The 25,600-nt window shown below is 52.2% G+C and overlaps 1 protein-coding gene and 1 long non-coding RNA gene across 3 annotated transcripts in view; one reads left to right on the plus strand and one right to left on the minus strand.

Annotated features, from left to right (window-relative positions):
* Positions 1–13,047: 13,047 nt before the first annotated feature.
* Positions 13,048–25,263, minus strand: LOC129050830 (uncharacterized). Of its 2 annotated transcripts, none has more exons than XR_008514658.1 (3): positions 24,707–25,263; positions 22,282–22,342; positions 13,048–14,105 (listed from the first exon to the last, which is right to left on the minus strand). It is a non-coding gene; the product is annotated as an uncharacterized LOC129050830 (long non-coding RNA). The 2 variants fall into 2 exon arrangements; XR_008514659.1 differs by lacking the exon at positions 24,707–25,263 and adding an exon at positions 24,544–24,650.
* Positions 15,759–25,600, plus strand: part of CDH5 (cadherin 5) — a 38,169-nt gene continuing 28,327 nt past the window's right edge. The window contains exon 1 of the mRNA XM_009250782.3: positions 15,759–15,914. The gene's annotated coding sequence lies outside the window, so the exon portion shown is untranslated. The remainder of the gene's footprint in view (positions 15,915–25,600) is intronic.

Genomic DNA, 25,600 nt, shown 5'->3' on the forward strand with positions numbered 1-25,600 from the left:
CTGGTAACCATATGGCAACCTCGCAGCCTCTCCCAGGAGGTTCAGGTTCATCGGGGCTGGCTGGGGCTGCAGCACTGTGTTTTTTACAAGTTCCCAGGTGACTCTCACCATCAGAAGACAGGGGAGCCCTGCTGAGTGGGATGGAGTCACACAGACTCTGGTGGGATGGTGGATCAGTATCTGCTTCACTGAATGGCTTTGAAAAATCAAAGATGCTACTATTCCAGAGGGAGCACTGGATGAGATTTCAGGCTCCCACCCTCCAGTCCAAGAACAGGGTAGGTGCTCAGCCCATTGTGTTATTGTGGGAGACTCAGCAATGGATGCAGGCACAGGGGACCAGGAGGAAGCCCCCCCCCCACCCCCCGTAGGCACACAGCAAGCCAGGGTTGGCCCCCCAACAGATCTTTGGGTCAGTGAGGTCCTGCCAGGAGATGACAGGTCCCAGCAGTGGGGTGCAAAGCTTCAGGTCAAGGCATTCCCCCAATGGGGAGCCTTAGTACTTGGAAGGGAAACTGACCACAGCACAAAACAACAGCTGCCCCCATTTCTGATTCCTGGTGTGTGATCCGCGCATCCTAGCAGGTGCCTTGCCAACACCCTCTCCTTTAAGCCCATTGAGGGTTGCAAGGCAAGATGCATGATGGCTGCATGGACCATGAACCCTCGGCACTTTTGCCTTCATGGGCCCCTTCCTCCATAAAACAAAGATTATACTTTATCTGCTGAGCGCAGTAGCTCACACCAGTAATCCCAGCACTTTGGGAAGCCCAGGCGGGTGGATCACTTGAGGTCAGGAGTTCAAGACCAGCCTGGCTAACATGGTGAAACCCCGTCTCTACTAAAAAGACAAAACTTAGCTTGGCATGATGGCATGCACCTATAATCCCATCTACTGGGGAGGCTGAGGCAGGAGACTCACCTGAACCTGGGAGGCAGAGGTTGCAGCAAGCTGAGACCACACCACTGCACTCCAGACTGGGAGACAAAGAGAGACTCCATCTCAAAAATATTAAATTAAATTAAAAAATAAAGATTATACTTTATGCTTTTTGGTATAAACACATATACAACTAAGCCTGGCTTATATTTATTTTTTTCTTCTGATTTTAAAATAAATTAGAATATTTTTGTATGTCCCTGTATTCACTTCCTTTTTTTTTTTTCAGTTTTTATTTATATTTTTGTTTTTTAGAGACAGAGTCTCGCAATGTTGCCCAGGCTGGAGTGCAGTGACACAATCATAGCTCACTGTAACCTCGAACTCCTGGGTTCAAGTGATCCTCCTGCCTCAGCCTATCTAGTAGCTGGGACTACAGGCACATGCCATCCTGTTGGGCTAATTGTTTAAAGCTTTTTTAGAGATGGGGTCTCACTATGTTGCCCATGCTGGACCTGGCCTCAAGTGATCCTACTGCCTCAGGCTCCCAAGGTCCTGCTGTTTGCCACTGCACCCAGCCTGTATTAGTTTCTTCTTGCTGCTATGACAAGCTACCATAAATGTAGTGGCTTAAAACAATGCAGATGTATGACTTCATAATTCTGGAGGTAAGAAGTCCGCAATGGGTGTCCCTAGGCTAAAACCAAGGTGTTGGCAGGGCTGCACGCCTTTCAGGATGCTCTATGGGAGAATCCACTCCCTTGCCTTTTCCTGCCACATTCCTTGGCCTGTGGACCCTTCCTCCCTCTTCCTACACGTTACTTACATTACACACATTCTTACCTCCCTCTTTACATTACACACATTCTTACCTCCCTCTTTACATTACACACATTCTTACCTCCCTCTTCTTACACATTACTTACATTACATTACATTCTTACATTACTTTGATAGTCTCCGTCTCCCTCTTCCACATTCTAGGACCCTTGTAATCACATTGGGCATCCCAGGAAAATCTCTCTATTTAAGCTCATCTAATCAGCAACCTTAATTCCACATACAGCCTTCATTCCCATTTGCCATGTGGCATAACATTGTCAGTTTCCAGAGATTGAGATGCGGACCTCTTCAGGGCCATTCTTCTGCCAACCGCATCCCTTAAAAGTATCTTGGGTCCTAGGCACTGTGTCTCCTGTGCCTAAAATGGATACACTGGTCCTGGGCATTACTATTCCCCTTTATAGCTGAGAAAACTCTGGCTCAGAGAGTGGAAGCAATTCACCCAACGTCACACAGCCAGGAACCACGGAGCTAAAATGCCAGCTTCACCTTGCCTTGTTCTGAAGCCAGGGGTGGGGTGGGTGGCTGTGGTCAGGGTTCTGGGGAAGGTCACACTGGGGGACCAAAGTCATCTGCACCAACAGGCACAGCACCTGGGAGGGCCTGGGTTTGGTGGAGAGGCAAAGTGCTGGATGGCAGAGGTTGCCCCATTCCCTTCTGCCAAGGCTCCCAGTACTCAAGCAGGGAGGCAGCGCCTGCAGGCACCGCGCAGCAAGCAGGGGAGAGCCAGGGAGTGTTCCAAGGCTCCGTGATTCACAGCCCAGCAGATGCTTCCCTGAACCAATATGCTGATTCTTCACAAAACAGATTCATTTACCTGACATTTATGACCGGAGACAGAAATCATGTTGGGGGAAATGTATCACTTTTCAAATTCACATTTGTTTCTTCCTCATCACCTACCAGCAAGCAGATGGGGCAGAGAGTTATTTATTTGAGGTTCCTATTAACCGGTAACTAAGTCACTAACACACTATGAAAATCAAATGCAATTAAGCAAGAAGAAGAGAAGCTAGAGACCCCAGTGTGCCCACAGAGCCCAGAGAGGCCAACAGTGGCGGGGGGCGCCAGAGAGAGAGTACGTCCAGTAGAAGTCAACCAAACTCTGAGCCTGGGAATTGGGAAAGTGATAATAGATGCCCCCAGGGCCACAGCAGGACACAAGCATGGTGAGGAAGGGGAAGGACCCAAGACTTGAGGGCAGGGCCCCCAAAAGCTGATTAGTCCACCTCCCAGAATAGTTACACTGGCTGCTTACAGTGTGCCTACTAGGTGCTGGACATCTGGCAGACAGCTTCTTCGTTAACCTCCATGGTGGGATAGCCATAGCTGACATGTATTAGCACGCTGACTATGGATGACATTGTCCCTGCATCTCACTCAGTGCCTACTGAAAGTGTTCCCAGTTTTCTAGGTGAGAAAACCAAGGCGCAGAGAGGTGAATTCACATACCCATGATCACACAGCTCAGAGGCTGGTATTCACAGGTGGGCACCAAAGGCCAGAGAGAGGCAGGTCTCCTTGCTCTGCTAGCCAGGTCTGAGCAACCAAGAGTACCACTGAGGGAGACCGCCAGACCCTCTCCACTTCCCCAAATCCACCACCTGCCAAGGCAGCGCTGCTGGAATCTCTGCTGCTGCTGCTGTTGCTGCTGCTGCTGTTGCTGCTGCTGCTCACCCCACAATTGATGAGGGTCTCAGGATGAAAGCAGAGAAGGAGGCGGGGGGGCAGGGAGGAATTCACCACCACCACCCCATTCCCCAGCTGCCCACCCCAATTCCCTAACAGATAATTCTCCCTAATGTTTATTGCCTTTCCGCTTATTTATTAGCCAGGCTATGTCAAAATGTATGCTAAATCAATGTCGTAGCACAGCTCAGCTGTGAGGATTGATTTCTTTGATTTAAAGTGAAACAAGTTTAGTTTGGGGCCCAGAGCAAAATTCCAACGTGCTGAAAAGATGCTGCTTGGCAAGATTCCTGAGAAGGATTCCTAGGAAGCCTCCCAAAAGCTGGAGCCCCTCTGGGAAAGCAGCCTTCAAGGCACATGGTTCCCAAGGTACCACCAGCAAATCCAAGGAGGACAAGAGAGAGGGAAGATTCAGGGCTGAGTCCCTCCCATGTGCCAAGTAAGAGCAAAACAGAAACCACCACCTCAGCAATGCTGGGGAGGGTATGTGTGTCCTCCCTCCCACTCCCTAGCTCAGATTACTAAATACAGAAACTGAGGCACAAAAGTGTTGAGAAACTCACCCAAGCCACATAGCTAACACAAGGTTGTCTGCCTCTAAATCTGTGAGACTTCCCCAAATTCCATAGCTGTAGAGTTTTTTCTCCCAGAGTAAATTCGCTGAGTTTCTGAATCCACATCATAAAATGAATTACCATAAAGCAAGACACATTTTCCCACAGAAACAATGTTAAAATATTCAGCCGGGCTTCCTGACCAATGACTAGGCGTCCAGTACATCATAAATATGACCAACCCAGTGTCATAAATATAAATGTGCAAAAACTATAAATGTCTTAATAATCAGCTGAAAATGTAAACCCTAAATGGTCATGTAAAATTTGTCACAAGTCCTAGAACTCGGAAATATAGTGAGCATATTTGTCATAGAAGAAACCCCAAAGTATTATAAATAATGCATACATTCCATGTGTAAAAAATATAGTCCTCCCTTATCATAAACTTGACTTTAAAGAAATAAGTTGCTAGAGCAGAATTATAGAATTGCAGAGGAAAGAGGGACCTTAAATATTATTTTTTTCTAGACCCTATCTGTTGCTGAGATCCTTACCACAACAGCACTGCCAGTGTTTTCCAGCCTACACTTGAAAATCCCCTAAGGAAGGGGAGATCACTACCTCCAGGGCTTCCTATTCTACTTTTTTTCTTTTCTTTTTTTTTTTTTTTTTTTTTTTTTTTGAGACAGAGTCTCGCTCAGTCACCCAGGCTGGAGTGCAGTGGTGCGATCTCGGCTCACTGCAACCTCCATCTCCCAGGTTCAAGCGAATCTCCTGCCTCAGCCTCCCGAGTGGCTGGGATTACAGGTGCCTGCCACCACACCTGGTTCATTTTTGTATTTTTAGTAGAGATGGGGTTTCACCATGTTGGCCAGGCTGGTCTCAGACTCCTGACCTCAGGTGATCCGCCCACCTCGGGCTTCCAAAGTGCTGGGATGATAGGCGTAAGCCACCGCGCCAAACCCTGTTCTATTTTAGGTTAAACTTTCCCATAGTTGTTTCCTGTACATTCTCTGCTTGCCCTGAAAGGAATGAACATGGTACCAGCAGGCCCTGAGGGAGGTTCTGAGTTGTTTAACCTCTAGGAGCCTCAATTTTCCCTTCTGTCAAATAGGGATCAATAATAATACCTATTTCATGCATTGTTGTGAAGGTCAAATAAGGTCGTCCATGTCAGCTATCATTATTTTATTAATACTATTATTATCCCAACCATTGACCAAGTGGTCCTCAGTTTCTCTCATATTTGTCTCCCATCTTTGGGCAGCTGCTTTTGACTTTTTTTTCAATCTCAAATACAGGACCCTCAACTCATCCTTGTAATGTTTCCTATTGATATTTTGAACCATTTCCTCACCTTGACAAGACCTCTGGATCCTGACCCTGTTGTCCAGCCCATCCTCCATCCCATCAGGGTTTAAAGAGCCCATTGATTGGATCAGTAGACAATCGTCTTCCTCTAAGTTGATGATAAAGAATGCTGGTCCAGACCAGGCACAATGGCTTACACCTGTAATCCCAACACTAGGAAGCTGGGGTGGGAGAATCACCTGAGGTCAGGAGTTTGAGACTAGCTTGGGCAACATAGAGGGAACCTGTCTCTACAAAAAATTTAAGAGTTAGCTGAGCATGGTGGTGCACACCTCTCGTACCAGCTACTCAGGAGGCTGAAGTGGGACAACAGCTTGATCCTGAGAGGTCAAGGCTGTCATAAGCCCAGGAGGTTGAGGCTGCAGTGAGCCATGATCACACCACTGCACTCCAGCCTGGGTGACATTGCAAGACTGTCTCAATAATTAATTCATTCATTAATTTTTTAAACAATGCTGGTCTAGATAGGCCTGGAATAGAATCTTGTGGCATACCACTGGAGACCTCCCTCGGGGCCAATGTGTCCCAAACTGTATTCCTTGGAAATTTTTGCCTCCCATGAGATGTGAATATGTGTTTGGGAATAAAAGAGGCTGCAATTAGATGAGATTGATACACAACAGATGCTAAAACAGCGTTTACATGAAGAAGCAAAGACACGACATCTAATGGTAAGCTTCCAGGCTAGAGGCTTTACCTTCCAATAGTACAAGCCCTTAAATCTCTTTTGTCCACTGAGATTTATTTTTACAAAAGAATTCCACCGTGTGAGTGCCCTGAGCGTAGTCAGTCACTCCCTCCTTTCTCAGACAGCTTTACTTCTCTCCATGCCCTGCCATGCTGAGAACCCCAAGCACATCAGTCCTGAGACATCCTCTGGCACCTCTTGTCTGGCCCCACAAGAGCCAGCGGGGTGGGGAGCAGCCACTGGATTTGAGTCATACCTGGGGGCTCCTATTCAGACCCTGGGCACAGGATCCAAGAAGCTGTTCCCCTCCCCCACAGCCACCTCAGTTCCCCCAGTTGGAAGCATGACCCTCTCCTCGCCCCATCAGCCTCCACCGGAGCTTCTGCCCATGGCCAAGAATAGACCATCTTGGATCATGAAGGACTGAGCACCTGGAATATTCTGTGCTTCTCCCCTGATGTCTGCCTCGGGCCTGGCCCACAGTGGCTGATGGTGGAATGAATCAGTGCCCAAGCAAAGGTCAGCCAGCCCCTGCAGGAAGGTCAAGCTCTCCCGCCCAGGTGAATCCACCTCATCCCAGATCCCTCTGTGCCTCCCCCTGCCTGGGGACCACACCTCATGCCTCTCCTGGGGTTCATGAGTGAACTCCCAGTAGCTCTTAAATATGAAACCCGTCTTCATTCTACTGTCCTTCTGAAAGGACACCTTTTGGGAAAATGAACCCAAGTGTCCCGAAAGCATCTGCCTGAGCCGTTCCTCTTCCCACGTGTGTCCTCCGGGATCCCCGCCTTGCCAAGTCCAGAAGAGGCTCATCTGTTCTCATTGCTAGCCACTAGATGGCGACATCAGGAATTGTTTAATTTTCCAAAGAAAGTTGCTTGGGAAACCACACAGTTCTAAATAAAGCAAAAAGCAATGAATGGGAGGAAGGAGGGGAAGTGGAAAGGCAGGGATTTAGAATTCCCCATCCCTTTACATGGCTATATAACTTGGGCACGCCCTTTAATCTCCCAGAACCTATGCACCTGCAAAATGAAGCTAAGAGAGGTAGCTACCTCCTAAGGTAATGCTGAAAGACCTGGGAGCATATTAACCTCCTGGGGAGCTTTAAAAAATAGTGAAGTCAGCCTGGCACGGTGGCTCACACCTGTAATCCCAGCGCTTTGGGAGGCCAAGGTGGGTGGGATCACTTGAGGTCAGGAGTTCGAGACCAGCCTGGCCAACATAGTGAGACCCCCGTCTCTACTAAAGATACAAAAAATTAGCAAGGCGTGGTGGTGCACACCTGTAAGCCCAGCTACTCGGGAGGCTGAGGCAGGAGAATCGCTTGAACGTGGGAGGCAGAGGTTGCAGTGAGCCGAGATCGTGCCACTGCACTCCAGCCTGGGCGACAGAGCAAGACTCTGTCTCAAAAAAAAATAAAATAGTGAAGTCCAGCCCCCACAAGGCCAATTAAATCAGAATCTCTACATGTGCCTTCCCCAGATACCACTTGGATGTGGGGAGGGGAGCTGGCCAGGCAGTTCCAGGGCACAGCCTGAAGTGAGGATCTCTGCTCCAGGGCAGCGGTTCTCAAGCTTGGGCATGCATCAGAATCACTGGAATCTCTTAGTAACACAGATTGCTGGGTCCCACCCCCAGATCTTCTGATTCAGCAGGTCTGGGGTGGCACCCCAGGATTTGCTGATGCTGCTGGTTGAGGCCACACTTTGAGAACCACTGTCTTGCAAAGAAAGAGAGAGAGTGGGTAAGGTGGTGCATATAGAACACTAGGTTGCTTCAGTCCAGGAGTTCAAGACCAGCCTGGGCAACACAGTGAGGCCCCGTCTCTACAAAAAAAAATTTTTAATTATCCGGGCTTGGTGGTACGTGCCTGTAGTCCCAGCTACTCAGGAGGCTGAGGCAGGAGGATCACTTGAGCCCCAGGAGGTTGAGGCTGCAGTGAGCCATGATTGCGCCACTGCACTCCAGCCTGGGCAACAGAGCAAGACCCTATCACCCTCAACGACTGCCCAGCCCAGAAAAAAAAAAAACCACTAGGCTCCATGCCTGACCCAAAGGAAGCTGTGTGGGTTTTTCCCTAACGACAACCAATTGTCCAATTCTCCAACACCACTTGGGTTTCCAACAATTCAAGCCATTTCTGACCCTAACTACCCAGAGTTAGTGCAGACTTCACAGGTTAATAAAGGCTTAGACACTAGCCACAAGCAGGGTCCCCAAGTGAGCCATGCTTCTGCCTGTCCAACTACAAGTTCGGGGTTGCCCACAGCCCTCCTTCGGATTCGATAATTCATTAGAATCACTCACAGAACCCAGAAAAGGGCTTTACTTTTGGTTACTCATGTATTACAAAGGATACAACTTAGGAATAGCCGAATGGAAGCGCTGCATGGGGCAAGACACAGGGGTGGAGCCCAGAGCTTCTGTGCCCTCTCTAGGAATGGAAGGGGCATCCAAGTTTACAAAGCATTTGGAGAATTGTTACTCATGTGACCCACTCCAGCTGCCTGTGAGTTCAGCAGAACATGGCAAGGTACAACCTTTTTACAAAGGAGAAAACGGAGACAAAAAGCACTGGTGAGCAGTCAGCGGCCGAGCATGGGATCAGAAAACTGGGGCTTCCCGTTCCAAGCCCACTGCTCTTACCACTGTGCCCCTCTGCCCTGGAGAACCTGACTTGTTAGGACTGTACGTAAACCAAGAGTTAACAGGCGTGTCTCTGAGCTTTAGCACAGAGGCTGGAAGGATTCCTTCTTTTGGCTGGTCGGAACCTCTCTTTTTTCGCTCTTGGTTCTCAGTGGCATGGCAGGTGGGTGAAGCTGGAGGTTCCTCGAGGTCTCCACCAGCCTGTGCAGTCAGTCCCATCCAATTGGACTTGAGTTTTTCCTAACAGCTTCCTTCCCCGGGACCAGCTCAGATGCCTCCTCCCCTAGCTGGATTTTGCCCAGGGGACTCGTCTCAGGCCACAGAGTGCAGTATGCACTGAGGGGTGTGGAGATGGCCTGGAGAAGAGACCCAGACAGCAGATGGCCTGGGCTTGCCTGGTTCTGGGCCTGCTGCCACACTGCCCAGCTGAGGGCTGGTGCCAGAGCCGTGTCTGCTTGCCCCATCAAGAGGTGGGAGGGATTGATCCACCTTCCTGCCCCACAGATGGTGCAGCCTCCAACCTATTGTTTTCCAGGACGCTTCGATGGAGGGCACAAGGAATGTAGGGTCTAGAAACAGGAAGCCCTGGCTTCCGCTGGACAAGGTTTCCTCCAGACTCAGGCCTGCCCTCCAGACAACGAGGCAGGGCCCTTGGTCCCACCCTGCCCTGCCTGGCTTACTGGGCCACCCCAAGGAAAGCCTTGCCCTCTCTGGGCCTCTGCAGGTGACGGATACACAGAAGGCTTGGGCAGTGGGGTGACAAATGACTCCAGACAACGGAGGAGGAGGATGCTGCCCAAGGCCTCGACCTGACTGCACCTCTCAGCGCACTCATGCACCACGAACACAGCACATGTGGTCACATCCATGTGGACACCTTACACACCCCGTGCATGTTCTTACATATTCATGTGTAGCCACATGGTTGCCAAACGCCGTGCACATGCCATGCCCATGCTAACACACTCACATGTATACACAGTCGTCCTCACACACTCACAGGTGCCCCCACCATTAACCTGTCTGTGGCATCACTGTCATAACAAACATGCATTGAGCACCTACTGTATACCAGAGACTATTCTATGCACTTTACATGCATCTTCTCAATTAGTCCTTTCAGCAACCCTGGAAGGAAGGCACGCCATCATTCCCATTTTACAGAAGGGAAAACTGAGGCACCAAAGGCCATGTAGCTGATCCAGGATCAGCCAGATCATAAGTAGCAGATGTGCCCCAGCATGTAACCACAGGGCACCACTTTCTCTCCACCCCTGGGAGCACCACTTCCGTAACAGCCTTTTCAGGATGTTATGAGAGAAAAGTGAGAAACATCTGGGGAAGTGCTCTGGGCAGCCTCCTCCCTCCCAGCGGCTGCGGCAAGGTATTGTTCTCACTGTCGGGAATTCAAACCCTGTTCAATCGGCCTTTCCTGGCCAAAGAGAGGCTGCACTTAGCCCTTTCCTCACCCGGCTCCAGCGGCTGCATCCTGAGCCACCATCACTTGTGGTTCCCCAGCCGATGGCCTCTCCCTGGCCTGACCACAGCCCACAGGAGGTGGCCCCGCCAGCAGGCAGCTGCATGGGGACACGGTGCACTGGACGGGGGGCACCTCTCCTAAAATCCAGGGATCCTTGGGTTCCTGGCCTGCATGAGGCCCCTAGCGGTCCCCTGCCTGAGCTCCTCAGTGTGGTGTGACAGGCCCTCTACCACCTGGCCTCCTCCCCAGCCAGTCCCTCTTCGCCTCTCAGCACCTCAGTTCTCCCCTACCCCTTGGAATGTCTTCTCCTTCCCTAAGAGGCCTCCTTGCCTTTGACCCTGCCATTCTGCTGTCTGCAGAGCCCTTCTCGTGCTCCACCTTTAGTGACCTCCTACTCATTCTTTCAGATCAGCTTGGGGACCCAGTCCTCCAGCAGCTCCCAGGCCACCTCCTCCGGGCACCCTCATCTCAGGGTGCACACCTCTGTCACCAACCCAGCCCCACCCAGTGTGGTTTATGCATGTCTTGGTGTCTGTCTCTCCCACCAGACTGGGGCACATCAAAGACAAGGACCCAGCCCAAGTCACCTCCATGTCTCCATGCCTAGCATGGGGCTAGGCAAAGCCTGAGCACCAAATGTATTTTTTAAATAACAAATGAACATAAAACAGTGGTGAACAATGGCAAGTTATCAGAAGAAGGGTTGTGCTATAGAGCGAGCATTAAACTGGGATATAAACAGGAATATAAGGTTTGAAATCCTGGCTCTGCTACTCAGACACTGTGTGACCTTGAGCAAGTTACTCAGCCTCTCTGAGCCTCAGCTCTTTCATCAGGGAAATGGGAATACAAACAGCACTTACATCTTTCAGGGCTATTGCAAAGCATCATTACATGAGAAAATGGAGATGGAATGCATAGACAGAGTGTGGCAAAAGCTTCACGGGGATAAGATGCTTTTCAGAATAGGAGTCTGGAAGCTGCATGGGGGCCGGCGCGTTTGATCTGAGCACTGATGGGCTGGGAGATTTGGGTTGCAGAAGGAGGAAGGAAAGCATGGGGGAGGACAGCATGGGCAAGGCTCAAAGGAGGGAAGCCTCAGATTGGATCTCGAGTATTCAGCAAGGTTCAGCAGACACACACAAGCCTGATGTGAACCAGGCAGTGCTACACTGGGCTCGTTACTGAATTCTGTAAAATGGGCAGATCCTCAACCCTCTCCCAAGGACCCCGTGAAGTATTAGAAATAAGAGACTGAGCCTGAGACAGGGATGACACATAGGAGGGGCTCAGGTAGTGCTGGTGACTTTAACTCCAGCCCAGCCTCAGAGCTTGTCGCGGGATTGTCTCTTTTAATTCCCTGGATCCCCATTCCCAGCCTGGTGCAGAACTGGGCACCAACCAGGACTGAGAGACTGGTTGATTGATTGATTGATTGACGGATTTGGTGACTCCTTGAAGCCTTAGGGAAAAGGACCCACTGTCCATCAGAACATACCACAGAACACAGGCACACACCCAGCCCCGCACCTCGTGTCTGCCTCAACATACCAGTGTTTCATCTGCTCATTCATTCACTATTCACGCATTCATTCATTCATTCATTCATTCATTCAAAAAGTGGGCTCTTCATCCCTGCCCGATGGCCACCTTGAGCTCAGATCCAGGCACCCCAAAGTGAGCCTAGCCCAGTTCCTGCTCGGAGGAGTTCTCAGCTTGGCCTGCAACTCTCATCACAAGCTTTCTGTTCCTTGTAGAATCACAGCTGAGGATAAGACCCCTCCCTGCTCCTCCTTCCTGCTCTTCCTCCTTCTGAGCCCCTTCTGAGACTACCTCAGGTGAGCCCTATTTTATGCTCCCTGGAGGTGTGTCTGCCCCTCAGCACAGCACAGCCAGCTGGGCAAAAGGATTTTTCCTTTGCCCGTAACTGAGCAGATGGGCTCATCAAGCCCTCTGCAATCAGACCATCACCTGCCTTGGAACACAAAACAATCGACTCTCCCTGCAGTCTCTCCGACCCAGGGAGCAGTGGGCTGACTGCCGGTTCTAACGAGTGCACAGCTTCAAGTTCACATTTGGGGAGCACTCACCTATTACCAGGTGCTGGGGATAAGCACCCAAATAGGACACAATCCCGGTGGGAAAGGAGAGGAGGGTTGTGAATGAGGTCTGTATAAAGTGCCCTCAGAGCTCAGAAGAGGGAGAGGAGCATAGAGACAATGAGATCTGGGTGGCTCTGCCGGGGCTCTACGCGCAGGCGAGGAAGGAGAGAGAAGGAAACACACAAGGTGGAACAGCATGGGCAAAGTCCTGAGGTGTGAGGCTGCAGGGCTTCACCACGACTGCCCCTGCTAAGCTGATGGCATCGTTTTCCTGCCCCATCCTTGGGTGTCTCACGCTGTGGGGAGCAAGGAAAGGAAGTCTGATTTGGGGAACCCCTGCTGTGTCCCGACTCAACTACAGCAGGGCAGGAAAGCTCCCTGGGTAAGGAGCTGGGCTCTGGAAACAGAAGCGTGGCTCGGAATTTCCGCCCCACCACTGACAAACTCTGATCTCAGAAAGGCTTTCACTCCCAGCCTCTGTTTTCCCATCTGTATAATGGGCCTAACAGTAGTACCACCCCCACAGGGTTGTCCTGAGGTTTGAATGAGGAGTCCCAAGGAGAGCTTAGTGCATTAGCAGCACACACAAAGACTGTGGTCCTCAAATGTAACAACACAAACATGTTTCCTGGGGAGCTACAAACACGTAAGTCCTGGGATTCTATCACCAGCCATTCTGACCCCATCAGCCTGGAGTGGGGCCCAAGAAATCTGCATATTCACTCCCCCTCTCCCAGGATGGATGGCTTGAGGACCACACTTTGAGAAACAGCCACTCGATAAGGCTTGCTGGTCCTGTCATTTATTTTCATTGTCTCATTTCATCTTCCAAACAGCCTGCAAAGTCTGAACAGATAACTCATTTCACAGGTGAGGAAAGAAGCTCAGAGAGGCAAGTCGGCTGCCCAGGTCATGCAGGCAGCAACGGGTCATGCTAGGATCCAAACCTGGGTCTGCAACCCCCACACCTGTACCTCCCCGAGCAGCACTCCCTGTCGGGTCAGGCTTCATCCTGGCAGAGGTCAGGTAGGCGTCCCCAGGCCTTGCCGTCCCACCCGCCATCCCACCCCCACTGCCTCTACTGTTGCTTCCTCCTCTGCTACTAATCTGATCTCACAGACCATCCCATTTCCTGCTAGCCCACCGGCCGCCTTCCTTGCTCCCAATGGCACTTCCTGGTCTTGTGCCCTCCTGTTACCTCCTTTGCCTCCAGAGAGGTTGGAGCAGAGGCTGGGCAGTGCCAGAAATCAGGCATGAAATCCTCAGGGGGACCAAGGAGGCACCAGCCTCCCCCCTACAGTCTCAGCTACCTCTGCTATGGTGACCCCCCAGCCCCACCCCTGGGGCCCACAGCTCATGCCTGGCTCACAATTCCTTTGTTTATGGACCACAGGAACAGTAGTTTTCGGGGCAGAGTCAACTTCCTCATGGACTGGGAGTACAAAGGGAATTGGCAGATGGTGCCAGGACAGGCCCTGTCCCCATCTGCCACCAGCCCCGAGTCTGAGACCCAGCAGGAAGCAATGCGCGGGCCAGTGTGTCCCCATGGGCACGTAGACCACGAGGACAGGCGGTCAGCACAGGCGGGGGTGAGGGGGATGTGGACTGGAACACAGGGGACAGAGCACTGTCCTGGCTCCTCTGCGGCCAACCCACCCTCTGGGCAGGAGAAAGCAGAGTTAATCCCGTTGGAGAAGGAAGCGCTGAGCTGTTGTTTGTTCATTCCACAATCGGCTGTTGAATGTGCTGGATCCCACTCAGAATCCCGCCCCAAGGACTGTTCTCCTTCCAGCAGGTCGCTCCTCAGTCTCCAGCATCATCTGTCTTCCCGTCTGCTGGATGCTCCCTGGGGACATGAGCGTGCTGCCATAGTTAAAAAAAAAACAAAAACCCCTCCCACTTCTCTGCTCCCAGTCACTGTAAGACTTGGGGAAGGAGCTACAGTCACACATGACTCCACATCCCCGTCCCCCTTTCTCTATCCCCTCCAATCTGTCTTGTCTACCTTTTCCTGCTTAACCTGTTCTGGTCACAGTCATTGATGACCTCATCTTCCAAATCCAAAGTCAAGTCTCAGCCCTCATGCTCCTCAGGCTGATCCACTGACCACTCCCCTGCTCTCCTCCTCTGCCCTCTCCTGGCATTCCTCCTTCATTGTAGGACCCTCTTCTAATGGATCCCCAAATGTCAGAGGGTCCGAGGCCTCCCTCCCTCCAAGCTCATCCATGCCCACGGCCTCAGATGCCAGCCATAAGCTCATGGGTTCCAAACCTCGACTCCAGGCTGGACTCATCCCTGACTCCCCCACCAGCCTGACACCTCCACCTGGGTATCTAATGAACATCTCAAACTCAACCTGCCTGAGACAGAGGAATCACTATCCCCTCCTCCTCCAAAAATATCCTTCCATCTCACTCCCCATCTCGTGCTCTGATTTACTAAACGGCCCTGGGCCCTCTCTTTCTCAGGGTCTCTGCTTGCCCAGCTATATAATAAAACAAGTTTGGGACTTCCCAACCATTCACCCATGGAAAAACAGAAGCAACTCTTCAAAGGACAGATTCCCAGGGTTTGCCCTGGGAGATTCCAAATCAGTTGATGTGGGGTGAGCCCAGTCCTCTGTAGTTTTTAGAAGCTCCTCCTATGTCTCTCCTGGTCAGCAGAATCTTGGCCCCTCCCTTCCCCCCAGCCTCTTGGTTCTGCTGGGCTCTGATCCAGCCTCAGTGTCACTGTCTTCCATGCCCCTCTTTGATTCTCGTTTATGTCAAAAGCCTTGTGAGGATGAGGCTGTGATTATCCCCATTTTACAGATAAGGAAACTGTGGCTCCAGGATGACACAACTGGCCCGAGGTCACATCAGAAGCAGAGCTGGATCACTTGACTCCACCCAATATCCCTAAATGCAAACATCCCCTACAGACCGAGGCTGGCGCCTTAGAGCTGGAGTCCATGCCCGCTCCAACCGGGAGAAGCCAACCTGGTCCTCTAAAGCCAAGAGCTGCTGTCCCTTTTCCATCTCCTGGAGCCTCCCTATCACCTTTAAAGTCCATTCCCACAAAGACATCATGGGATCACCACGGAAAATCAAGCTCTGGGGCTAGGCTGACCCCACCTAGATTTTTGGCTCTGTTATACCCCAGCTGGGTGGACAAGCACCTTAAACCCACTGAGCCTCAGCTTCCCGGGCTATAAGATGGGGGTGATGACACCTGCCTGTAGCATTCCAAGGAGGGTTAAACGTGATGCCTCAGCCAAGGGTCCCCACAGCCAGGCTCTTTGCAGGTGCTGGGTTCAGGGTCCCAGAGCTGAGGCCGGGAGTTGGGGTTCAAGTAGGGTGCCCCAGGCGGGGTCCAGGGCCAGCCCTCTGTGGAGATAGCCATCCGGGGCCGAGGCGGCCGCCCACCATGGGGCCTGCCTATCTGCAGCCAGCCCAGCCCTCACAAAGGAACAATAACAGGAAACCATCCCGGGGGGAAGTGGGCCAGGGCCAGCTGGAAAACCTGAAGGGGAGGCAGCCAGGCCTCTCTCGCCAGCGGGGTGTGGCTCCCCTCCAGAGACGGTCGGCTGACAGGCTCCACAGAGCTCCACTCACGCTCAGCCCTGGACGGACAGGCAGTCCAACGGAACAGAAACATCCCTCAGCCCACAGGCACGGTGAGTGGGGGCTCCCACACTCCCCTCCACCCCAAACCCGCCACCCTGCGCCCATGATGGGAGGGTCCTCAGCTTCCCCATCTGTAGAATGGGCATCGTCCCGCTCCCAGGACAGAGAGGGTCCTCGAGGGCACACTGGGCCTCCTCGTGGCTCGGAGCAGGGTCGGGGAAAGTGCACCCAGAGGTGGTGCCAAAGGCACAAGTGGGCATCTCGGGGCTGAGGGGGGCAGGGCAAGGGCTTGGCTCTCCCACAAGTGTACTCTCCAACTCAAAAAGGTCCACTGGCCTCCATCAGTGCCAGGCTCAGAGAGGGCAGGATTCTGCCCCAGTTGCCCAGCATGCCGGGGCAGAGGACTGGTACCCAGGCCTTGGCTTCCCCTCCGTGCCCTTACCCTTACTGGAGAGGATTTACCAAGGCCTGATACCAGCCTCCTCAGCCCCCTACCCATACGCCACTAAAGGTCTATGCTGGGATCTTGGGAGGGGTCCTGAAAGGGGAGCTCCGAGCCTCGGCCCCTCTCCGTCAGCCAGTACCCCCATTTCAGGATAGGCAAGCTGAGGCTCGGCTCTGGGCCCTTGAGGTCATGCCTTTCCCTCTGGGCCTTTCCCTGCCCAAACACCATCGGGGCCCACTATGTGTCAAGGGAGCTATAGTCTGGACAGTGGTCCACCATTCCTCTGGCCAGCACCCTTTTAAAGGCTAGGGCGCAAGATCCCCAAGGCCCCCACAGCCCAGGAAGTCCCCTGGAAGCAGGAGGTCTGGGCCAAGAGCCTGGCCTGGAGACAGCTGCCCTGCGTACAGATCCCAGCTCTCCCATTTGCTCTGGGGTGACCTTGGGAAAGTTACTCAGAGTTTCCAAACCACAGTGGGGAACAAGGGATGATGTGGGGCTCATTATTTTACCATTAACAACTCCACAAGGTAGATATATTCTTTCTTTAAATCTCAGTGAAAGCAACTGAGCTTTGGAAACATATGAGCTGGTGTGGGGATTTGAACCAGGATCTCGTACTCCAAAGCCCCAGCTCTTTCCCCAGGTCTCAAGTGTCTCATCTGTGAAATGGGGAAACAGTGTTTCCTCAGTCAACTGAGTGAGGTGAGCTACATCCCTTGGTGCTGGGAATGGCACGTAACATGAGATCTTTAAGGAATAGTGGCTGGATTTACCAGCTAGCCCAGAGCCGATCCTGGCTGTGAATGTCATAAAGGTTTTGACCCCTGAGATATGGTCAAACCCCATCATGGAGGGGTCCTCAGGTGCCCAGCAGGTACGAGGAAGGGGGTGCAAGTGAGAGGACATTGCGAGCACATCTTGGCACCTGCTCCATGCCAGGCTCCCTCCCCAGCGTGGACGTTTCTCATGTGTGATGGGCAGATAGGATTCTGACAAGAGAGGAAGGGCATTCCCAGGGAGGCAGCTTTGAGGAGTCGAGGGTGTACCTGGAAGGCTCTTTTACCACAGGCCACTGGAGCCAGGGCCAGAAGCCCTGGTCCATCCTCAGGTGGTGGGAAGCCTGGGACTCTCCTCTGCCTGCCCTAGAGAGCAGCAGGTATCCACCAAGGGGCCCAAGAGCTGCTGAGCCCCTGAGCAGCCCTATCAATTTCAGCTTATGGTGGTGAGGGGTAGGGGAGGTGTATACTGGCCTGGAAGGGGTTAAGCTGTTCGCCTGTAGCCTCGGCCTGAGCTATTGTGTTGCTAAACAAGGGCCGGACATGAGGGCAGGAAGCCAGAGGGGGCCACACATTTTCTGCAAAGTTGGATGATTCACTGCTGACTCGGGGACACCAGGGGACAGCGGGGACACCGTCCCAGGAAGAATCTTGGGCCCATTTTGCCCACATGGACCCATGACTGTTCCCTGCATCCTCTCTCTGCACCCCCTCAGTCACACTGAAGCAACTATGAGAATTCCCATTTGACAGATGGGACCATCAAGGCTGAGGGAAGCTGTGCAGCCAGTCCAAGGTCACACAACCAACACAAGGTAGAAGCAGGGTGTGAGTGCGGTCCCTTCTGACCCACAGTCCATGCCACACTCCACAGTGAAGCTCAGAGAGGGGGAAAGCAGAGCAGTCCAGGCCACACAGGTAGGCACAGGGACAAGCCAGGAGCCCAGTGATACCAGGGGAAGGAATGTTCTAGGAGGCAGGGCCTCAGGAGCTTCACCTCTGGCTGAGGAGATACTAAAAAGTCTATCCTGATCCAGGTTCAAGCTGGTGTTAAGTGGGTAAATCATGGAGGGCTTGCTGGAGAAGGAGTGGGAATCCCAGATGCTAGGAGGCCTTGGGCAGCCCCTCTGCAGCCTGCACCTCAGTCTTCCCATCTCTTCAGAGTAGGGGATGGTCCCTAAACTAATTCAGGGACTTCCAGGTTGTCTGCCTTGGACCATAGCAAAACAGTCAGATCCTGGCAGGTCCAGATACTGGAAGGAGGAGGAAGTGGGACCCAGGGGCAGGCCGGGCTGGTGGTAAATGAGATTTCCTTCTGCAGAGGAACAGAAAGAGTAGGAGGTGGGCCCAGAGTACAGCCAGGAAATGAGGTCAAGCGTAAGTTGGCCAGTCAAAGCCACACCCACCAGGCTGGAGAGGGCGGGTAGATAGGAGTCAAGACACCTGCACCCTTACTGAGCACCTACTGTGTGCCAGGCTTTGCACCCATGATCTCATTTAATCCTCCTGCCCAGGGAGGCAGCTATTGTTGCCTCCATTACAGATAAGGAAGCTGAGGCTCAGCAAGCAAGAGATGAACCCAAGGTCACACAGCTCCCGAGCAGCTGGGCAGGTTCAAATAGGCAGGTGCAAGGGCCTCATTCTGTTCCCCGCACTGCCCTCACAGTCCCAGACAAAGTCAGGAAGGCCAAAGGAGGCTGGAAGCCTCCTTAGCATGGGTGTTCTCTCCTTGAAGTTTGGAGCTGTCCCTTTAGAAGGCAAGGGGATAGACTAGATGACCCTGAGCCCAGAGATTCCAGCACAAATTTGTTTCACATCACAAAATAGGTCTGGCCAGTTGGTACCCTCTACCTTCATTCAGTGGGAATGAACTTGAACTCAGCCCCTGAATCCTCAATACACTCTTTGAGTGATTGATTCATGATGTCTGCCATAGGTGTGGAAAGGGGCATATGGCAAGCTAAGTTCTATTTTGCCAGCCCTGTCTTAAGAGGTGCCCTGCTCAGCGGTGTTTGCATATTCATTGGAGACTCTTTTTTTTTTTGAGACAGAGTTTTGCTCTTGTTGTCCAGGCTGGAGTGCAATGGCGCGATCTCGGCTCACTGCAACCTCCACCTCCCAGATTCAAGCGATTCTCCTGCCTCAGTCTCCAAAGTAGCTAGGATTACAGGCATGTGCTACCATGCCTAGCTAATTTTGTATTTTTAGTAGAGACAGGGTTTCACCATGTTGGCCAGGCTGGTTTCGAACTCCTGACCTCAGGTGATCCACTGGCCTCAGCTTCCCAAAGTGCTGGGATTTACAGGTGTGAGCCACCATGCCTGGCCAGGGACTCTTAAGAAGGATAATTTTGTTGTCAGTAAAGGATCAAAATCCTATCGGTGGTCTTTTGGGCAGTCCCATGGCAGTCCATCCCATGAGCCATCAGAGGAGCTATTTGGGAACAAGGAGGAGCTTCTTTAAGTTATACCAACAATTGTACCTACTCTGACCACTCTACGTGTTGTCTGAAAATATACAGATTTGTTTCTAAATCCTGCGAGTGGGGAAGGAGTGGGTGGCAAGACCAGAACTGGAGCTGGCACTAGGCTGACAGGCAGCATGTCCAGGTCTAGGGCCTTGAGTTCATGCACCCAGGTATGGCATGAAGTGGACTCTTAGGCCCAGAACCTGCCTGGGCAGAGATAGGCCAGGAGGCAGAGGCTGTGCTGGTGGCAGGTGGCAATCAGAAGACCTCATGGAGTAGGCAGTCTGGGGCTTGAGAAGAAGTAAAGCGTTAACCCAGGAAACACAGCAAAGAAGGGCATTCCAGGCAGAAGGAACAGCCTGGGCAAAAAGCCTGCTGCTGAGAGGAAGGGCATCGTGCATTTCAGAAACTTCTAGCTCTCCTTGAGGCTGGAAGGAGCAGGGAAGTGGGGGAGAGGAGAGCTGGCAAGGTGGGCAGGGGACAACCATGCTTGGCCTTAAGGACTGGCTGAGGAGCTAGACTTCCTCCTGCGGGGAGTGGGGAGGCTGTTGGCAGAACCTGAAGGGAGGGGAACAAGTCTGGGACCTACAGGAGCCTATCCCAGGGCCAAACTGAGCCACAAACCAGGAGGAAGCAGAAGGGGCCAGGTCATAGCTGCCTGGCCAAACCCCATTCCCGAGCCTCCCAGGGCCTCACCCTTCATCCTCCCAAAGTCTGTGGCTGCCAAGACGCAGCTTTAAATGCCTGAGCTCAAGTAGACCATTTGAGAGTCCCCAGAGAGTTTGGAGGTCACTGGGTCCCAGCCCTGTCCTGGACTGAGATTTGAGCTGTGGAATGGGAAGGCGGTGAGGAGAGCTGCCCAGGGCCACACACGGAGCTGGGTCTTCAGCCCCTACTCCAGCAGGCATACCTCCTGCAGGTTCTAGGCTGGCTCCTCCCAGCGCCCTGCCCCTCATCCCTGACCCCAGGCCTCTGGGCTGGAGTCCAGAGCCTGCAGGAGGCTGGGCTGGGATCCTAGCTGAAAGCGGGTGTGCTGGGGGTCAGGGAGGAGAGCAGCCAGGCCTGCAAAGAGCAGCCAGGCCTGCAAAGAGCAGCCCTGCAGGAGTTGGCCTGGGCAGGTGCCTGTGGTCAGGGGTGTGCACTTGTGAAGGCATGTTTGAGGGTGTCACAGGTCCATGAGGCCTGCAGATGTCATGTGTGTGTCCTGGACCTGGAGCCTTCCTCTGCCCCACCCCTGAGGCCCTCCAGCCTATTGAAAACCCCCCACGCTGCAAAGCTCAGACTTGACCCCTGGAATCTAAGGCTTGAGTGGGGCTCTGGTGAGGTCGAGGGGCAGGGGGTCTTCCTGGTGCTCAGGGGCAGGACCAGCCCAGGGGCTGAGGGGTGGACCAGCCCACTGAGGGGCTCCCAGCTGGGTCCAGACTTCCTATGTCCTATTTAGCTACAAAGCCAGGGGTCCCAGGGAGTCCCAAGAAGAGCAGCTTTAGCCCCTCCCCTCCCCTCCCTTCCCTTCCTCTTCTCTTATATCCCTAGACTCTCTTTTTGACACTGTAACTCAGCACAGAGCTGAGCCGATCTCACAGCCCCTTAGAGGCAGAACCCCAGAGAGATGGACGCCCACAAAGGGAAAGGGACCAAAGGGAGCTTTGTGTGATGTCCCACGGTGGCTCAGTGAGAGGCAGGACTCACTCCTGGGACTGTGGTCCTCAGACCTACCAGGGCCCTCCCAGTCTGTATGCTCCCACAGCCTCCTCGATTTGTCCATCAAAGCGCATGTCACAATTTCAAACTGCATTTTTCACCACATGACCGGCATCCCTCTCTCCCATGGAAGTGGAGCCTGTGTTTATTCCTGCATGGAATTAAGTGCCTGGCACATAGTAGATGCTCAATAAATGTTTGCTGCATGACTGTATAACCCCAGGACTCTAGAGAGAGCTTCAGAGAAGTGGTGACATGTGTCCTAAATCCAGGCAGAGGAGAGAGGACAGCAAGTGCACGGGCAGGAAGGATGCGACCAAGCCTGCTGGCGTGGGGAGCTTCCCAGAGAGTTAACGTCCTGTGGGCCAGAGCTATGCCTGGAGGCTCACCAGGCACCTGCAGACCCAGACAGGCAGCTAGAGAGGAGCAGAAAGAGCCGCAGGAGCCCCATCCTTTTCTCAGGCTGCCCAGGTGACTCAGCCTTCGGAGGACCCCTCGGTCACCAGGCTTGGCCTAGGTGTCTGGGTTCTGATCCCAGTGGCCCCACCCACGGTAGATACAGACCTGGACCCCAGAGGCCTCTGCAGTCCCAAACTCCCATGGGAGCATGGTGGAGCCCAGTCGTCCCCGCTATTTTCCAAGGCTCGCCTGCTGTTTATCCTGGGCTCCATGCCCACTCAGCAGGGGATTCAGGCCACTGACTCGGTCCTCTCATTTTGGGTCCTCCAGACCTCCCCAGACTGAGGGAGGGTACAGAGGGCCCATCCTCCTCCATTTGGAACTGCCCCCAAACCCTCTCACATGCCTCTGGGGACAGCAGCATCAACAAGCATCCTGGATGCCTGGGACACGGCAGGTACCTGGCCTCGGCGTGCTCAGCACCCACACCTGAGTTGCCAAGCGTGGCCCCTCCCTGCTCACCACTGTGATCAGGCAGTTGCTGGGCTGCTCAGCTGGGAATTTCTGAACATGGAAATCACTTCCCAAATCCTCAGACCCTCTGAATGTTTGGGGTGCCCCAAATCTACCTGGCAACAGCTTGAGTCTCTCTGGAAACTGCTGAGAACGACCGAGAGACGTGACTCTTACCTGCCGAAAGGAAACAGGCTAAAATGAATAAAGGGCTATGACCACATCTCCAGAAGCTGCAGCCAAGAGAAATTCAGTTTTCAGCTGTGGCTGCAATAGGTCTGACCGGCCCGGTTTCCTCTGCATCATGATGGGGAGGAACAACTGTCCAACAAGACCCTTCCCTGCAGCCCCCATTTTGGTTAGCCAATTTTTTTTTTTTTTTTTTTTTGAGACGAAGTCTTGCTCTATCACCTGTTGCCCAGGCTGGAGTGCAGTGGCAGGATCTCAACTCACTGCAACCCCCACCTCCCAGGTTCAAGCGATTCTCATGCCTCAGCCTCCTGAGTAGCTGGGACTATGGGCATGCGGCACCATGCCAGGCTAATTTTTGTATTTTTTAGTAGAGACAGGGTTTCACCATGTTGCCTAGGCTGGTCTCGAACTCCTGACCTCAAGTGATCCACCTGCCACAGCTTCCCAAAGTTAGTTGGCCAAATTTCTAACCCAAAGGGCAAAAGACACAAATGGATGTGGCTTTTCAGATGGGAAAGTCCCACAGGTGTCTCTGAGATTGAGTGTAGAAGGAGCCTAGGATTTAGAAAAGCATCGATCTGGTGAGGCTTCCAGATCCACCGTTCATGAGTTGTTTGTCTCTGAGCCTCAGTTTCCTCATCTGTGGAATGGGAATGATAAGTCTTACATCCTGGGGATAGTGTGAAAAATGCGCTGGCATGGATGAAGACCAAGCACTGAGAATAGTTCACTATTATTACATGTGAATGTCACCACAGAGATAGAGAGAGGGTGGCATGATGCAAAAAGCACTATTTTGGGGGAAAGACAGCCTAAGTTCAAATCCTGGCTCCACTTCCTCCGGCTATGTGACCTGAGATGACTTACTCTACCTCTCTGAGCCCCCATTTCTTTACCTGCAAAATGGGAATACAGACAACTACCTAGAAGGGTTGTTGCAAGGTTTAAATAAAATAACATGTGCCTCGGGGGAGTGCTCAGGGATGTCAGCCCTCCTCCACTGTCCCAGGCGAGAAAGGGCTGTCTTGGGAGGGTGCTCAAGGCTCTGGCATGGGGGTGCAAATGGGATTATGCGATCCCCAGCTCCTAAATGCCCCCAACTCAAGGTCCTGCCCCTCACCAACAGCTGACTGATGAGAGGTGAGCACCCAGACCTCCCTCTGCCCTGGCAAATGACACACAGGTGCTGTGGGGCGACTCTGCGAGAGCCAGTCCCAGCCCTGTCGGAGGGCAGCAACTTGAGGGTGGCCCATGTGCTCCAAGGGACTTCTCTCCAGAGCTAGCAGCAGGGCCCCTGCTGGACACAGAACAGAATCCAAGGGGCTTTTCTGCACCTTCAGAGAACACTTTGTTATGTGGGGCCAGGCAAAGCCCACTGAGGAGTTAATGTCCCCCCAGGAGCCACATGGTCCGAGCCTGTGATTGGTGGACTCTGCTTTGCTGAAGTCTGGTGTAGGTATAGCCGTGCATCTTTTTTTTTTTTCAAATCAAGGAAGGAAACTCATTTTATTCTGAATGTGTTAGTTTTGACCCTCTTCACCCTGAAATTTTCTCTTTTTTTAGTTTTATTTATTTTTATTATTATACTTTAAGTTCTAGGGTACATGTGCACAACGTGCAGGTTTGTTACATATGTACACATGTGCCATGTTGGTGTGCTGCACCCGTGAACTCGTCATTTACATTAGGTGTATCTCCTAATGCTATCCCTGCCCCCTCCCCCGACCCCACGACAGGCTCCGGTGTGTGATGTGCATCTTAATGACTGGGATACATCCTGAAAAACGAGTTCAGGTGATTTCGCTGTTGCGCAAACATCAGAGAGTGTGCTTACACAAACAAATCTGGATCGTATAGCCTGCTGCACACCTAGGCTGTATGGTACAGTCTATTGCTCTTAGGCTCCATACCTGTGCAGCATGGTACTGTACTAAATGCTATAGCCAATTTTAACACGACAGCAAGTATTCATGTATCTAAACATATCTAAATACAGACAAGGTACAGTAAAATTCCCATGTAAAAGATAAAAAAGCAGCCTGTAATCCCAGCACTTTGGGAGGCCAACACAGGAGGATCACTGGAGGCAGGAGTCCAAGACCAGCTTGGGCGACATAGTCAAACCCCTCCACCCCAACTATCTCTTCAAAAAAATTTAAAAATTAGCCAGATGTGCTGGCACATACCTCCTTGTGGGGCTGAGGTGGGAGGATTGCTTGAGCCCAGGAGTTTGAGGCTGCAGTGAGCCGCATTCACACCACACTCCAGCCTGGGCGACAGAGGGAGACTCAATCTCAAAAAAATAAAAAAATAAAAATAAAAAATGGTACACCTCTCTCTGGTACTTACCATGAGTGGAGCTTCCAGGACTAGAAATTGGTCTGGGTGAGTCAAGGAGTGAGTGGTGGGTGGCCTAGGACGTCACTGTACCCTACTGTAGGCTTAATAAACACTATACACTTAGCTTCACTAAATTTACTTAACAATATTTTTCTTTCATCAATAAGAAATTAACTTTAGTTTACTATTAGGGTAGTGCAAAAGTAATTGCTGTTTTTGCCATCTAAAAAAAAAAAAAAGCCACCGGCTACGGTGGCTCATGCCTGTAATCCCAGCACTTTGTGAGGCTGATGCGGGCGGATCGCCTGAGGTCAGGAGTTTGAGACCAACCTGGCCAACATGGTGAAACCCCGTCCCTACCAAAAATACAAAAAAAAATTGGCCGGGCGTGGTGTCATGCGCCTGTAATCCCAGCTACTTGGGAGGTTGAGCCAGGAGAATGACTTGAACCTGGGAGGTGGAGGTTGCAGTGAGCTGAGATCGCACCACCGCGCTCCAGAAGGAAACTCTGTCTCAAAGGAAAAAATAATAAATAAATAAATAAATAAATAAATAAAGCACACAATTGCTTTTGCACCAACCTAATATAACGTTTTTTATAAAGTTGGTCTACGCTGGCATCACCCCAAACACACGAGTAATGACTTGTGCTGTGACATCACAATGGCTGCAGTGTCACTAGCACAGAGGAATTTTTAGCTCCATTAAAACCTTAGGGGACCACAGTCGTATGTGCACTCCATTGTTGACCAAACAGTCATTTTGCAGCACATGACTGTATTTATCCATTTGACCGCTGGCTGCGGTCAGCCCTAGGGATCACTAACCTATCCCAATAGGCCCCAGGAAAGAGAAAACCACATTCCCGTTCACTGTATTAGAGATGGGGTTCCCAGCAGGAAA

Source organism: Pongo abelii, chromosome 18, assembly GCF_028885655.2.
Source record: "Pongo abelii isolate AG06213 chromosome 18, NHGRI_mPonAbe1-v2.0_pri, whole genome shotgun sequence".
In the NCBI taxonomy this organism is placed as follows: Eukaryota; Metazoa; Chordata; class Mammalia; order Primates; family Hominidae; genus Pongo; species Pongo abelii.